General features: G+C 37.9%; 1 long non-coding RNA gene across 2 annotated transcripts; it reads left to right on the top strand.

Moving 5' to 3' along the window:
* Window positions 1–2,161: 2,161 nt before the first annotated feature.
* LOC137475370 (uncharacterized) lies at window positions 2,162–8,010 on the top strand. Of its 2 annotated transcripts, XR_010999845.1 has the most exons (3): window positions 2,162–3,299; window positions 3,861–4,262; window positions 5,239–8,010. It is a non-coding gene; the product is annotated as an uncharacterized lncRNA (long non-coding RNA). The 2 variants fall into 2 exon arrangements; XR_010999844.1 differs by having other exon boundaries at window positions 3,861–8,010.
* The last annotated feature ends 9,497 nt before the right edge of the window (window positions 8,011–17,507 follow it).

Here is a 17,507-nt window from a genome sequence, read left to right as displayed (position 1 = left end):
CCGCTGCCTTCACTTGGTGGCCTGGGCAGGTCTTGAGGGGCTGTTCCTGGGCAGCTCTCGTGGAGTTGTTTCTGGGCATGTGCTATGCCAAAATTTCCCTTGGGCCAGCCTGGAGATGGATATTTGTGACTTCAGAAAAGATTGATGTCATTTAGTCACTTAGAGAAAACTCTGTAGGACCGTTATATTCACGTACCATTTACAAATTCTACCCTCTTGTGGCCATCAGATTAAGTAAAGACCACACTGCTCATTGCAGGTTGGTTTTTTTGTTTGTTTGTTTTTTTTTTTTTTTTTTTTTTTTTTTTTTTGTGAATTGAAAACAAGAACTTAATCAGATTTCAGTTTGCATAGTTTGCTTTATGAAAATTTTGGGCTCAGCTTCTTTAAATGGGCCTTGTGTTATCTTGAACAACCGAACAATGCTTGATCCAACAATAGTGCCTACTTGTCAGGTTTTAACCCAGTTCTCATTATATTTGGCAAGGGGGTTTTTATTTTTTTAAACATTTCTACCCCAGTCATTCCAGAAAAAAGGTTGGGCATTGAGAGCAACTTCCCATGCTGGAAAGTAGATGGGAAAGAAAGAAACATTCTGTTTATTTTTCTTGGAGTAATGAGTTATAAAGCAAGGCTGTCAGGTCACACCTCAATTCCTTCTCTCCATTTCTACTGGTTTCAAAGTTTGTGTTCAGAAGGAAATATCTTCAGGCATCAGGAGAGGCTGTTATTAACTGAGTTAAAAGGTTTAGGCCCCTTTAGATCCTGTAAATAATAAAGGACCTAGCCCTGACAGAAACTTTTGCCCATCAGGAACTGAGTAATAAATGATGAGATGGAGTGTTGAATACTGTTTTAAACTTTCATATTACTAGGAAAGTAACTATACATAGATCAATGCAATAGGAATAACCCTAAACTGGGTTTACCATAGAGAGCTACTTTCTTGCACAGCAGTCAAGACTAAACAACAAGGTAACTTTTTCTTTCAGTGTCTAGTAATAATTTTGGGAAAGAAATTTGCATTGTTATTGTGAAGAACTTCAGGTCACACATATAAATTTGGTCCTATGTACTAGGGCATTATTAGAGCTCCTAAAACTCCTAGCTAACTATTTTCTGAACAACAACAACAAAAAAATGTTAGGGAAATGAACAACTTCAGACTTTATTACGGTGAAGATTATTGCAAGAATGGAAGTCTGTGCTTGCCTGAGTATATAGATCTGGCTATACTCAGTATGTACAAACAAGGTTACAATCCATACTACACACACACGGACACTCTCTATGTCTTCTTGTTCCCAAGGCATGTATTCTGACTTGTGCCCCAAAAACCTGTGGAAAATGAATGACTGAGTGCAAAGGAAAATTAAATGGAAAAATTATCATAATAGGGGGAGGCTATAAAGAAGATATCTGTAAAGGAGTCAGAATATTGTGATCAAGAAGAGGGGAGATTCAGAAAAAATGTTTCTAGTTTAGTGGGGAAGCAAACACAGCAGTTTAAAATAAATACATACAGTAGTCAAAAAGCAAACCTAGTAATCATTACAAGTTATGAAGCACAGAAAAAATGGATAAGGATGTCAAGAAATTTGCATGGTTGGTAGTTTTAGGAACAGCTCATGTTTCCTAAATCTTAACACTATTATAGGCCTATTATATCAAGATTTTAAAAAATGTTGATATTGATACAAAAAAATGGAATTTTTTAATAAATAAATTTGTTTTATACTTGAAAGAATGTGCAATATATTTGTATCATATAATGATGACTAAGTGCTTTCCTGGTCATTATTTAGAAGGATATTAAACAACTTTTCTTAGAGAGAAACATATTCAAGTATACAAGTCCTAAAAAACTTGAATTTGAGAGGTTTGTGTGTGTGATCTCAGGAAGTGTGAAATATTATTAACTTTTAATAAAGCTTAAATTATTGCAGAAATTCTGGAAGACATGAAGACTGACTATTAGTATTCAAATTGGACAAGTGAGAACCCAGATAATAGTAGACTGATTTATCTGACATCAGTCACAGACAATAAATGCTCACACAGAATGCAACAAAGAATTACAAGCAGTATATATTATATATTATAGTATAGTATATTACTATATAGTATATATACTATATATATAATAGTATATATATTATAGCAGTAGGAGCTGATGAGGCTTTAGGAAGAAAAATGTTTAATTTATTGTTAAATTACAATGTTGCTCATAAGGGTAATGGTGCAGATGTAATATACATGGATAGTTCTCAGGTATTTTTCTGGAAAGTTGAAATTGTATTCTGTGAAGAAAGCTCACATTGCATGGGTCAGATTTGAGGTGACTGGTATAGCTCAAAAGGAATTATTGATCTGTGGAGATGATCCTAGATGATTGTGAGAAATCAAGAGTAGGACTGATGGTATTTAGGATTTCTTTTAATGTTTAGAAAGTCAATGTAAAATCTCTGTCCATAAAAGCTGTGTATGACTCAGAGAGCCTGGAAGAATGGCAAGAAATGGATAAGGCTATAATGGTCAGAAACAAACAGGTTCACTTCCTGAAGGTGCTGATATAGAAAGAATATCTTAGCCTGGGACGGCTGGGAAGGTTACTGGCAGCTGCTTCTGGCTTATTCCAGCTTTACAAATGTCTGTGAGCTCATCAGTGCTTCCCAGTAATTTAAGGCAAGCAATGACACTTTCACTTAAATTTTTGAGCTGTAAACAGTGTTTGTTCAAGACCTGATGGATGAGCAGCTCAGGCAGTCAGGTTGTGGCCTGGTTGTGCTCTGACCTACACCTCCTAACAGGACCCTTCAGATAGAGGCAAACACAGGGTCACATCTATGGGAATAAATAGTAAGGCAGCTCTGAAAGAAGCAAGGCTGCATAGTAAACAAGCAACCCAACACAAATTTCTGATTCTTCTCTCTGTCTGTAAGATCCTATAATATGCCTTTTGAATGGATTGTAAACTAGCACACTGTGGAAGAATGTAACATCAGGAATAAAAGTAGCTTTAATGCCACATTCTATAACTCTGGTGTCCTCATGGTTAACAAATTTTAAGAAATTCAAATAGATCTGAAAGGACTGCTCTGAAGAGCTTTTTTTTTTTTTTTTTGCAGATCCATTTGTCACACTCCAAAATCTCAGATTCTTGCAGCATGCACTTTTTTGTAGCCACACCCTCTGAATCATGTCTCAGATGCTGCCACTCAGCTTTCACATCCTGCCACAGATCCTGAGATGCAGTAGCTCTGTTCTTGTACCTGAACCACAAACATGAGCCTGTGAAGGTCAGCAGTAAAGATTCTGGGACTCTTCCTCCTATATAATGTGCATATGAATCCCCTCAACAGAAATGTAATCTCTTTTCTTTCAACCCCCTATTGTCATCTTCATTTTCACAGTACTGAAAATTGTCTTCCAAGCAGAGCTTCCTTTTAAGAGTCCTCTGCAATTGCACAGTCATGCAAAGTCTGTATTTGTTTTGAATTCCTGTATGCCTGTCTAGAAATGCTACTCTTTATCTAAATATGTAGGCCTCATTATCAGCAGACTGAAGAATTTCAAAGCACTGCTGATGCAGAGAACATGCCTGCATCATTTATTCATCCAGCAGTGAAAATTCCCCTCCTTCTGTGAGGGGAACTCCAAGACATCTGAATTGTGCTGGCTGTCCCTATGCAGTACATATTTATGTTTTTACGTGTATTATTTTGCCTGTTGACTGTGCTTGTAAAGTTTTAGTAAGAGTTATCAAATTATTTTTTCCCTTTTCTGTGGCAGACTTCCTATTCCTAACATTTGCTCCCATGTATTTTTTTTTAATAAGGTTTCCAGTGCTTCATCCATAGCTCAGACTACAACAGGCTTCCCTTAGCCCCATACATTTGTTGGTCTTTTGAGAAAGTGATGGACAGAGAGGCAAGAAGTATGAGATCCACATCATAACTTTGTTTCCAGGAAGTTTTGAAAGTCCATCAGAAACCCATAAGGGTAAAAATTACCTCAGTTTTTCTATTATATCTCTACCTAATCACATACAAAATTACTATCTGCTGCAATACTCTCATTCAAATAAATTCCTCATTACCTTAGGCACATGCTTAGGTGAGTGAAGGAACTGTTGAAGGTGTTTCCAGTTTGTGTAAATAAGAACTACATAGGTGGATTGAGAGTAAAAAGGGAGAAAGGCCAAAAGGGATGGAGAAGGGACATTGTCAGAGCCAGAACAAGACAGCAACACATGGACACAGGTAGGTGGACACTCATCCTTATACACACACAGAGTCCCAGCAGCTTGGTACTTCAATTGGAGCAGTCATCTGGGATAACTGGACTAGACTTGTGTAAATTTAGAATCAGGTTCCTGGACAAAAGCTAGTGAAAGTGACAATATGTCTGTATGTAATAAAGTGTAGTAAATGTAAAAATATGTCAGAAACCTGAAAAAAAACAGGAGGCAGGTAAGTTTTTTTAAGAAAGTAATTTAGAATCAGCCATTGTACTGACAGCAATTCAAATATGTTTGGTTTTCCAATTTTAAAATAAAATTTTATGAGTCACTTTAGTGTTTGTGACAATGATAGTCTTAGAGATGCAAATAATTCAAGGCTTACACGGAACAGGAATTATTTTGGTGCAAATTGCAACTAAGTAATATAAATAGATTGGGAGCACATCCAATTACTCAAGAGATTACTTTACTAATTATCTTAGCTGGTTCTAGTGTCTTCCATTTTGCATATGAAGCCAACAAAGCAGAGGTGAGAACCTGACACCAGGCTCTGTGGATGAGCTCTGCAATAACAGAGGCCAAGCATTTAGGGAGGGAAATGTGCACTGTCCTCACTTTGCACCCCTTCTCTAACTAAAAGCAAAGCTAAGTAGGCCAAATGCAAAACTGGAGGTTTTGCTATTATTGTTACCTAGAAAAACAACCTAAATTGTTATGGAATGGGTTTGCCTCAGTAGCAACATAGAAATTCCTCTGATTCCACATTCTCAGCCTGGCCTCCTCTTTTCCCATATATGTTACCTCTCTTCTGGTTGACACCAGAGATAGGATTTGGGCTCACACTCGAGACAGGATTTAGCAAACATCTGTAAGATCTTGAAAAGCATGAAGAAAGTTAGCAAGGGTCAGTTGTTTGATGTCCCCTTCAATATGAGAACTGAGGAGCAGCAAGTAGTGGGATGGTCAAAACAAGAATAATTGCTCTTTTCTCATAGCTCATTGAAAAAAGTGATGGAAGGCTCTGCTGCAAGGAAACATTGATGCTGAAATCAAACTAGGTAGTCCAATGTACTAATCTACTACAAGTGTCTCTTGCAGGGCATGGGTGGCCTCGAAGCAGAGCTCTCAAGTCAGACACTTCTGTGACTAATGGGCAAAGGCATTAGAGGCATGTGGGGATTATCAGTGGATATGCGGGAGGAAGAAGGCTGGGAATGGCGTGTATGCCAGGAGGGTCTGGAGCAGTGAGGTGCAAAGAGGGTCTGGCAGCTTTCACACCCCAGGGTGTTGAAGTGTGGGGTGATGGCAGTGACACAGCTCTGCTGTGCACTGGCTAGTGCAGGACAGTAGGGCTAAATCCACAGGGAGAATGAATAGTCCGAAATAAATACAACTAGGACCGCACTTGGACATTACTACCAAAGACAGTGTAAATGTATACCATTTCATTAACCATCACTGCAGCTTGGCAGCTATAGAAATTAGTTATTATATTATTAGAATTATAGATATTAAATATTCACTAACAATTGCCTAAATTAATTAACATTCAGGAATTATTTGTGATGTTTATGGCTTTCATTAGTGACAGAACCTGAGAAAATAATAATGAGAGAACATATAATCTGTAAGAATATATCACAGTTCTATGTGTTTATTTGTGTTTAATACTGACTAAAAGAGTATGGTGAGAATTCTTTACATTTTCTGAAATCTTCTGCATAAAAAATCTTGTAAACATCTATTCTCTGGTAGATAGGTGTTTGAGGGTCCCTGATGTCAAGGCATTCACTACAATTTCAGATATGTGGTATAATATAGCCATTCAATTTAATGTACTTTTATGGGGACAACAGAATTGCCAGCTGGTGTTTCTTGAGTCCCCTGATCACCTAAAGATCTTACAGTGCTTTGCAGCCATGAGAGTATTCTGGGGCAACTAGAGATAAAGGAAAACAAGACTAATTCCAGTCAGTAAAGCTGAAACCTTGATCCCTTCCTGCTTTCCTCTGCGCTTCTCACTTCTCATAATCCCAAATCATTGGGATTATGATTTATACTTTCCTGTTACCTTTTATACATGACATGGACCAGCCCTAAATCCCTTTCCTGACCTTCTCACCGGGGAAACCATGGATCCAATCAAGTTCATCTCTGTCCTTTACTCATACAGCTGCCCTCTTTATATCTCTACCATGTTCCTCCCAATTCCTTTCAGCACACCTAAATGATTTGTGCTTAGGTTGTGTTCTCACCTGCCATCCTGCTCATAGCTATCACTTGTTTGAAATCTCTGATGTACCATGTTCCCTGCCATAGGACTAATCTCTGTGCTTGCAAGGTCTGACACAACTTGGTTCCCCCTCAAGTCAAATTTTCAGAGGTTTTGTCCTATCCTTCTCTTTCCTGATTTATACTTGCCTTGAAAGCCTTCTCCTATCAATTGGCATTTATCAGCCTCTGGTTTATCCCATGTGTGGTGCTTTTCTTCTTCACATTGTAAATATTGTTCTCAGTTTTCCCAGGAAGTGGCTTTTTGGTGATTCCAGCACACAAGCTTGTCATTTAGTTCAGTATAGCTTCTTTGTAGGCATAAGGAGTGGCAAGGGGGAAGGAAGATCCCTGATAATATTGCAAAATAACTGTATAGAGAATCCACTGTAGCCACAAACTGTGAAGAAGGCATGGACATGGGAAAAGTAACAGTATGAGGGAAAATCAGAAATATGAATTTAATAGGGGATACAAGTTTTGTTAATCAATTGCATTTTAAGCACAGGACAAATTACACAATTTTATAGAAGTTTAAACTCAAATCCACACATTGCACAAAATAAAACAAAAACTTGTTAGCAAAACAAGACTTCAGCCATTTAAAGAGGAGATGTTTTTGGAATGGCAATTAAATGGCGCTTTTCTAATAGTAGTACACTGAATGGTATCAGAATTGGGAACTATGCTGTTTCTTGCCTCCAGCTATCTCAATTCAGGTCTTTCATAGCAGAAGAACTTAGAGATCCTGAGGGATTTTTTCCCCTCCAAAACACTGTACTGAAAATAACCCCCTAGGAGGTCATAGGGTTACATGGAAAATAGTAGTTTAATTTATTCATCCTAAATAGCAAAAGGCATATTTTAGCATATATTAAAAATAGACTAATTTTATGCACTTTTTCAGTCTAGTGTCTGATTTTGCTGTTGATTTATTTCTGCACAGTGCATTCTCGTTGAAGAAACTTGTAGGCTGTTGTTGACAATTTCCTCAGATAAATGTGCACGTAAGAATTGACAGGCTCACGGTTCTTCTGCAAAAATGAATGTGCAAGAAAGTGCTTCTCTTTCTACATCAATACCTAGGCACCACCTAATGGTGTCTTAGCTTTCTTAGCAGCATTTCTTTGAGGAAAGGAAAACCATTTTCATTTTCTGTATCTTTCTGTAGTCACAGTTCAGCAGTCAGTGGAACTGGAGGAATGCAATGAAATGATTTCCTACATATGCTGCCACTCTTCTGTGTTATAATATATGCTACCATATCCCAAATACACAAGGTTTCTGGGATAATCACAGTTGTTATAGATTTACCCTACAGATAGTTGTGTTGTGAAAATAAATTAGTAACTTCCAAAGCAAAGATAGCCATTTAAAAGAATACAATAAGTACCATGTTTGCACTGACAGATACATCTGCATTTCAAAATTTGCTCCTCCGGCCTATTAATCTAGTGCAAAGGTATAAAAGGACTTGTTTGAATTTATCTTGGAACCACTCATTTCAAAACTGGCTTTCTCCTTCTGTAATGCTTTACAGTAATGATCACAAGACCATTTCATTGATTCCTCTGTCTTTGAAGAGTTCATAGTTCTACATTTAATGTAGTAAAAGCTTGATTTTGTTAGTTTTCAGTGTATGTGGCAAGGCCATACTTTTACCAGAGTACTTGGGAGGAGCAGTTGCCAATTATGAATTGGTAAAAGTGGTAACAGAAATGACGTGGACAAGTATGGTACAAGCAGATCACAGCCACATGATAGGCGCTGATGTTATTTATGTGCTTGCATATTTTTAGCTATTGGCAATGCCTGTCACAGTAGAGAGGGGTGGTGGATACAAATGGAAAGAATACTTTGAAAAGGATGTTATTTTTATACTGAGCTTCTCATATTGCTCAACTGATGTTGCCTCAACACAACACTGAATACAGTCAGAGAAAGTGTCAGTCACAAGACGGTAAGACCTGCCACACCGGTCAGATCAAAGGTCCGTCTGTTTCAGCATTCTGTACAACTCTGATGTTTAAAAGAAAATGTTTCCTTTTGTTTGTTTCAAATTACTAGACAGCTTTTGTGCTTCTGAGAAACAATGCATCACCATAGTTGTAGGACTGATTTTATGTACCCTCCACCTTTAATCATATTTTTTCCATGAAGAAATGTGCTATTTGGTTTCCCTTGAATAGAACCTATTCATTATTTCTGATCCATACTTCTTGACTTATCTGTATCTTATCTAGTACTACTACATTGGTCTTGGAGATCAGTAATCAGAAGTGCATGTATTTGAGAGTCAAGGTTGGTACAACAGCATCATAATGTTTTCCTGGTTTGTTCTCTGTTCTTTTCATAAGGAAATTATTGCAATGTTCAGTTTGTCTTTTCTTGCCACAGGGCATGGTGTTGCCTATTCAAATAACGCCCAAATCCCTTTCATGAGTAGCTACAGCCAAGAGCTCTCTGTTTTGTATTTTGCTTTAAAGTGCCTGTGTTTGAATCTGATAAGCATACATTGTATGAGAGGTTTTACTGTCTGGCTGCTCAGCATTGGTTAAAATTTTCTTCAACTCCTTGCTGTCTGCTTTAGTTGTGACTTTGATGCACAACTTGTTATCTTTGCAGACTTCCCTGCTTCAGTATTCAGCTTTATGTTGTCATTTGTGAATAGCTTGTACAGCAGGATCTGGACAGCTGTAGATCCAGTGGAACCCTATTTTCTTTGTACTTTGTGGAAAATAATATATTTTTTTTATCTCCCATCCAGTTGTTTGCCCATGGATTATCTTTGCTCCCATTCCATGAGAAGTTAATTTCTTCAAAATTTCTTAGTGAGGTGCCTTTCTCAAAGAAGCATTTTGCAAATCCAAATACATAAAAATCACCAGCTCAACCTCATGATTACATTTGCTATGCAAATTCCATTCTCAAACACCATATTGATTATTCCTTCATATTTTAATTTACTCAAATTTCTACTTGTTCTATTTTACAATAATTTCAATTAGTTTGCCACCCACAAAAGTCAGACTTGGGTATTGTTGTTCCTCAGATAACCCCTGAGATTTGTAGTTTTTAAAAACTGGTGACATGTCTGTCATCTTCCGTTCTCCTGGTTGATTGAAAGGTTAGGTTAACTGGTTGATTGAAATGTTGGGTTAAACACCACAGTTTTCAAGTGAGGAATTTAATATTTCAAATTATTGAATGTCCTTTCCATGCCCTGGCAGTCATTTACTACTTCTTTAACTGATTAATTTGACAACCTTTCCTTATGACAAATCAGCATAAGAGAGTTCTCAGATTATTTTTCAGTTCTTGAAATGTCCCACTACCCATCTAAGATTTACCTTCTACATCAAAGTCATTCCATTCCATCAAAAGCCAATCTTACAAAGATTGATCTCACTCAATGCCTATAGTTTGATTTCCTTCAATCCTTCTGAACTACATCTCATGATATTTGTAATTAAATGCACATCTCTATGGAATCAAACAGAAAGACCAGAAAGAAACAGACTATTTGGAGGATGATATGAAGGAATATAAGAAATAATAATAAAGTAACAAGATTGAACCAAAACCAGAACATTGCCTTTACCTGAAGTTTCATAAAGAATAACATTTTTGGAACAGTTTTCATTATGTAGAGGAATGCTTTGATGACTTATATTAATATACTATCCAAGGACCCAGAAAAGATGACCAGGGAATTTCAGTAAAATTTTATATAACTATCTTTTATACTACGTAAAATAAATAATTACTTTTTTTGACTCAGTCTAAACATAACTCTCCCACTTCCCAAAACTATTCAGAATGAAATTGGTATTTGAACAACCATTCAGAACACAAAAGTGTGGAAGCAAAGCTATTGATCAAAATTAATTTTTTCTCCCTTAATGGCTTGCAATGGATGCATTTTGTAAATGTAATGACTTTGCTGCAAACAGAGAATTCCAGTGTGTAGCTATCCATTTAATCCCAGTCCTCTTTTGCCTTCACTTCCAGTAGTGATTGATTGCCAACAACAAGGTTTATTAAACACACTTGAAGCACTGAAATTGAGCAAGAAAGCAAAGATATGTATTTAGTACTCTGTGGTTTCAGCAAATCCCAAGGAAAGGAACAAAAAATTCAAACTTTAGAACTCACTTCTGTTCAAAGTTATGTGAATGGAATATGGAAAATTTCTTCATGATAACTGGGCCTTCTCCCTCCACAACACCAGTTATTGCTTCTTTGCCAGTTTGGCTGACTGGCTAACTAGTCCTTTATTGTACTGTAGCCAAGGAAATGAAAGTAACTGTGGAAGAATATTTAACTTTTTTTTTTGTCTGTAGCCCTTCCATCTCCACTTATTTCACGCTTTAAAATCTGTCCAAAGTGTAGATTTGAAAGTTTCCTTTCTGACTTGAACTGCTCTGAGCTTTCCAGCCCTTGGGTTTAATTCTTTCTTATAAGGCAGCTCCCTCCCTCTTTTTGTTGTTCCTTTTTAACACACACACACACACACACACACACCCATCCACCCACACACCCATCCACCCCCACATCACACACATTTCTTTTTAAGTTTAACCATGTTAATGGCATGAAACAAATGCATGTAAGTGTAAAGGAAATTCTCACAGCTGGTTTTCTTTGCTTTTATCTCAGTGAGGATTTGGGTACTAAAAATAGGATTTATCTGAGTTTCAAGGACAAAAAGCTTAGTCTGGGGTCAGAGTTTGCCTTTCTGTTTGGCCTTCAAATTCTCAGTGCTCACAGAAACACAGAATAATTGAAGTTGGAAGGGACTTCTGGAGACTGCCCGGTCTAAATCCCCTGCACAAAACAGAATCCACTAGAAAGAGCTGCTCTGGATCTTGTCCAGTCAGGTTTTGAATATCTTCAAGGATGGAGAGTCCCCAAGTGGTATTTAAGCATCCTCACAGTGAAGTAGTTTTTTCTTATGTTTAAATGGAATTTTCTGTGCTTCCTTTTGTGACGATTGCCTTTGCCATTGTGTTTTTTCAACCCCTGTCTGAGCATTACCAAGCCTGCTGTGGCCTATGTAAGGAACCTTCCAGCTCCCACATAAGTTAATTAGGATCCAAATGTAAGTGGAGTGGCACATCAATTTCCTAAGGAGATCTGTTTTGTTGGCACATGAAGTTAGGTAAAAGGAATCCTAGGTGCCCCTCTTCAGTTTTAAAATGTGTGTGCAGCTATTTTAGTTTTCCAAAACCAGCTGTTGCTGGGTATGCTGGTTGTTGGTAGTACAACTCTCCTAGTCAGAGCGCTCACCCAGAAAATTCAAGCCCTGTGTTCAACTTCCTTCACAGCCTGAGTCCAAATCCTTTTCTCAAGAGACAATCCTGACTGTTAGCTTATAAAGCTGAGTGAGGCTGTTTCTGTCTCCATCTTTCCTAATGCAGAAATACTTCCTCATGGGCATTTACACAGGGAAATGAAGCCAGAAATACAGCATGTGTGAGGAAGCTTCATGGTTCAACCTGTAACACTGCAGCAGGAAGAGTGTCCTAAGTTCCTGGCCGATGGCTGGAACTGGTTTTAATTTCCTACTCCAGTGACTAATAACAACAGTCTGAACACCACACTTCAATGATTAGGCTGCAAAGTCATTATGCAGTGAGTGAGAATCCAGAATGAAGGGCTCATACACAGAGGATGGACTCGTCCTCTAAGGATGGGAGGGAACAATTTCATCCAGAATTCCAGCCACAGCAAACAGTGCAAGACTATCAGTACATTTGCAGAGTAGACAAACATCAGTGGCAGCAGCACAGTTGCTTATTTTTCCTTTAAGAGGCAGAAGGGTCAGACAGGTACTACTGAAACGAATAACTGAGTCTGAAACTAATAAACTGACTATCAATATTTTAGCATTCTTGAAGGGTATGCATGCTATATAAGCATCTTGATAGGTCACCTACTCCCATCATGATCAGCTATAAATCCTGGTGTTGCTGTGATCAGCAGCAGGGTGCTTGCTCAGCATAGGATAAAGAACTGCTGTGTCAAGAACACCTTGAATTCCTTCCTGCCTCCCCCAATGGGTTAAGTGTAGCTCACATCACATCAGATGCATGGGACAGGATTTTGTTTCCTCTGAGAGCTGGATTTTCAAAGGTGTTCTTTGGGATCTAAGAGCATAAATGCTGAGAATTTCCTAAAGGGAAATTCATAAATGCTGTAAGTTTTAGGAAATATATCTTTGAAGTATTTTTTCCTCCTGATTTAGAATGTTAAGTTCTAGTATCTAGACACTGGTTTCCTTAGTGATTTGAACACTACTTGCCTTCAATACCATGTGCTTGTCTTTTCAACAAATGGTTAGTCAGGGTAAACTCCAGCTTTAACTAGTGATGACCAATTACTGTAAAATTACCCTTCTCTAGTCTGGGTGAGAGATATTTATCTTAGTAACTAAGGCAATCTCCTCCTAAGCAATTTATTGTGCAAACTTTTACCAATATAAATAACTTTCTTTACAAGACATACCCCACTAAAATCCACATTTTTTTCACACAATTAAAATAAATATCAAACCATACACAATTTTTCTTAGAGTATAATTCTATTTATGTACTGATCTCTGTTACTTACATTCACTTTGCTTCCATTCTATTAATTTGACCTATTCAGTGATCTGCTAAGCACTAGCTATTTAAGAAGTTGTGTATGTGAGTGAGGGGCAGCAACTGTATCCACGTGGAATAGTAACCTTGCTGGAAAGGGTTGTTTACAACAAGGTTCTTTTAAACCTCAATGGGACTATGAGTTGACAGAAGATAAGAATGTTACAAATTTACTAGACTTGTAGTATTGGTATGTATGGAATCAGTAAGAGCAATATAAAGAGAGTCAGCCTCTTCCTGAGAGAAAATCTGAGGGGCCTCTGCCTCAAACAAAGTCGTGGAGAAAAGTGGAGTACAAGCTATGCCTGAAGAGCAGAAATTGGCTGAAAGGGAATGTTGCCTCAGGGAAAGGGAAGTAAAAGGAATAAGCAAAAATTCAGAGAAAAAGAAGCAATTAGCCAAGAACTAGCAGAATAAACACTAAGGAAAATGAGGTATTGAAGTGACCTGTGAGCTCATAAAAGATTTTGAAGTGCTAATAATCCCCTTGTAGTTGAGAACATGTTAATATACTATAGAATCATAGAATCATCAAGGTTGGAAGAAACCTTTAAGATCATGAAGTTCAATTGTAAACCCAGCACTATCACTGTAACCCCTAAACCACATTACCCAGATGCCTCTATAGTGACCACTAATTACTGTAGTGATTTCTCAAATGATTATATGACAATGTTAAAAGCATATCACAAATATGAGAAAAAACCCCAATTTAGGACCTATTTCTTTATAGACAGCTATAACCATATTTATATACATGCTTGAAATAAATGGGAAATGTTTATACATTTAAATTGAAATTTTTATGAGTTTAAAAGCTTAGGTTACAAGCTCAGCAGAAATGTGAGGCAGGAGCTGCTGCTCACAGAGCAATAGCTTCTGATACCCCTTGCTATTCACAACAAGATCAGGCTGCTTGTAGCATCCTGAGCTGTGTGGCGACATGATTCAGCAAAGACTTCTGTAAGTCTATTACTGTTGCTCAAGGAAGCAAAGCCATGTGTGATACCAGCATGCACTGACTGCTGGACTCAGTAGCGGTTTTGGCAGTTCAGCTGTGCAACCAACACACACACGTCTGCCGTGAGGTCAAAGAAGGGCAAACCCCAGAGGTCAGGGAATAATGTAATATAAAGGAAGCTGAACTTACTTCGATATCAGGTAAAAAGGATGGTAACCTTGCTTTTAGTTACAGTTGCATCAGTGAATCATCAGGTCCCAAAACTATTAACTAAGAGCAATGCCTTTGTGAGCCAGTCAGACCCACACTGGGGGGTGGGGGTGGGGGTCATGGGGCAGTGCATAGGTAGCTTGGCACAACATAAAGCATAAAAATTGGACAAATTATACATTTTGAAGAGAGCAACAGGCTTGAGCTGGCTTTCATCCATTTATTCTTTCCAGGTCACTGGGGATGCCCAGTGTCATGACAGTGAGCATAGAGGGACCAGTAATGACAATCACACTACAACAGAGATTTAACTACAGCTGAGTATCACAACTGCTATATTATGCTTGTGCTGTGATTTCAACTGATTTCTGTATCATTCTGCTAAATTGAACTGCCATGTAATGCCAACTATACCAAATAAGTAAATTTGATACAAAACACTCCTCATGCGGAATATCTAAAAGCAACTAGAGAGTATTGGGGTCTGGCAAGCTACCAAGAAGTAAATTTTGCATCTATAAGATGTAGGATCTTTTGAGTCCTGCTGATGTCTGACCTGAGGAGAAGGTGTGATTTGGGAACTGCTTCTACTTGTCAGAGATGTAAAATACTTTGCATTTCCTAAAGGCAATGACTTTTTAGCTAGTATGTTCTCTGGAACTTGCATTCCACATGAAGCTTCCAGAGAAGTGGTGGGCCTATACTGAATAGGAAACAGTAGTATTGCAATATAGGACCAAATTCACAGCTTAAAATAAGAGAGAACATATATTAATGCACCCTTTACTGTGACAAATTAATAACTCGTGTTCAAATGCATCAGCATCTTACTGGGATTTGAAATGCTAGTGTCCTCTAAATCCTTTATAATAGTTAACATTTGTTTATGCAGGGACTGCTCTCCTCAGATTCAATGGGAAACTTCTTCAGAACATTTACAATCACAGAGGATAAATAATGTCAACAATGTCCCAGTGAGAAGTCTGTGACTACCATAGCTGCTCCAACTGGCCAATTATGACAAGTAGTAAAATTTTCTTATTTTTTTGGATAATTCCCTAAGTAAAAAGTGTGTGTCTTTTATACTATTTTTAAAAATTTTGAAGAAAAAATTTCTGCAGTCAAAGCAAACAGGAAAATACCAGATGTGGATGCCAGGTAACCTGCACAGATGAAACAATATTTGAGAGTTGGTCCTCATAATGCTACCAGCTGGTGGGACAGGTTTAAATTCTGTGATTGTATGTCCTTTGCCTGTCTGCTGAAAAAGACAAAGAGCAATTACTTACCTTCTTTCTAGTAAATAGAGTTCATATAGCCTTGTCCATATATATTCTGCAGCTATTGACACAGTTACTGGCAGAAGGTCCTGAGCTGTTCAGTAAGTGAAATAGCTGTATGAAATTCAATCTAAGCCACACTAAAATTGTTTACAGTCTGTCTCTATGCATAGACATAGCCAGGATGTCTGCATGCACATACACACAGAATACAGTTCCATAATCTCTCCTTCTTAAGGGAGTACTCATAAAAAGCAGCAGAAGTTGGGGTTTTTTTGCTAAAATGCACAGTACAGTGCCTTGTGACATCTGAGAGAGCAATTCTGGAGCACACATTCATGCAAGGTGGTACATATGTCAGCTGAAATTGCCTGATCCTTAAAAAGGTCTGTAAAGACAGCAAAGAATGTAAAAAATTTCTCTACAATGACATTTGAAATGTACAGAGAAACCATTCCTACACAGATTTGTGGTTTGGGGAAGACAAAAGATGTGGGACTTTGTAACTTCTAAATGGCAACATTTCTTAAAAATTGATCCAGACCTTATGAATATTACAGGGAAGGTTAGGTTATGGTGAACATGTGAATATTATGGAAGACAGAGTATGGTGGAGAAATAGTGTTAAAAGACCACCAAATTTTTACTCTGTTGATTTATCACTGACTGCAGTAAATGCTGCTAAGCAAAGTTTCCTTTAAAATGCAATATGGGATTGAATGCCCTATCTCCCCTCCATGATTATTCCCTATTTGCACCTACCTCTAAAAATTTGGAATAGATCAGAAAAACCTGATACAGCTAGAGAGAAAGATTAAATACATCCATTTAACAGTGGATGCATTTGAAGAATCACTTCACACAGGGCCATGATTGTGAATTCAAGGAGCCCTTGTGGAAGAGAAATACTTATCTAATAAACAAGAAGATAGTTGGAAACCATAGAGTGTCTACCTATTGAAAATATGCAGCTTCTGAGAAGAGTTCAAATAATTTCCTAGAAAGGGGTAGCTAAGGATACAAATCTCAGGATTGACTGACATCTTTTACAATGCCTGTCAAACTGATTTTGTCAGCAGGTATGAGAGATTATAAGAAGTGGTGGCAACCTAAGAGATTTTCTCAGGCAGTTTTGGTTCTACTGAGTGAGTGAGTATCTACTATACTCACTGATGCTATGTAACTTTCTGCTTCTTGTGTGTGTCTGAAAACTTCTGATAAAACAATAACAACAACAACATAATACATCTTTAGGACTGATAACACTTTATATAACTATTTTGTTTAGGCTGAGTTGCATAAATACTCAAAAAGTAAGACACTCTCTGTTACATATGGCATCTATCTGTTTTCGACCTCATCCAGGAAAGGATCTCCTGATTCTTCCAGAGTTCTGTATGAATTGTAGGTGGCTAAGTGTCCTGGTTCCAGCCAGGACAGGGTTAATTTTTGCTGTAGTCAGGTGAGGGCACAGTCTAGGACATGGAGGTTATTCTACAATGCATCATATCATTTCCTGGGTGTGGGGTGAGTCTTCTATTGTTAATACTGCTACTGGTGGTTTTCTTATCTCATTGCTGTTCACAGTAATTTGTTTTTCTCTCAGCCTCTGATCTTTGCCTTTTGTGCTCCCAATTCTCCTCTTCAGCCCTCCACAGGGAGGAAGGGAAGGGGGAGTGAGTGAGTGGCAGCCTGGTTTGGAGAGTCTCAGTGGGAGCACTCAATTGGGGAGCACCATTCTTAAACCAGAACACTAAGGAATCTATCAATCTTTGGAACTAGAAATAGTCTGACGACACTGATGCCATCAATACTGAGCTAAAGGTAGACCCAATAGTTTGTGTTAAGTAGGCTGTGCCCTTGCTTTCATAACTTGTTTCCTTCAAAGCAGAGGTGTG

This window comes from Anomalospiza imberbis, chromosome 6 (assembly GCF_031753505.1).
Source record: "Anomalospiza imberbis isolate Cuckoo-Finch-1a 21T00152 chromosome 6, ASM3175350v1, whole genome shotgun sequence".
Lineage (NCBI taxonomy): Eukaryota > Metazoa > Chordata > Aves > Passeriformes > Viduidae > Anomalospiza > Anomalospiza imberbis.
The sequence above is the reverse complement of the archived record's forward strand: the minus strand, read 5'-3'. Positions and strand labels throughout refer to the sequence as shown.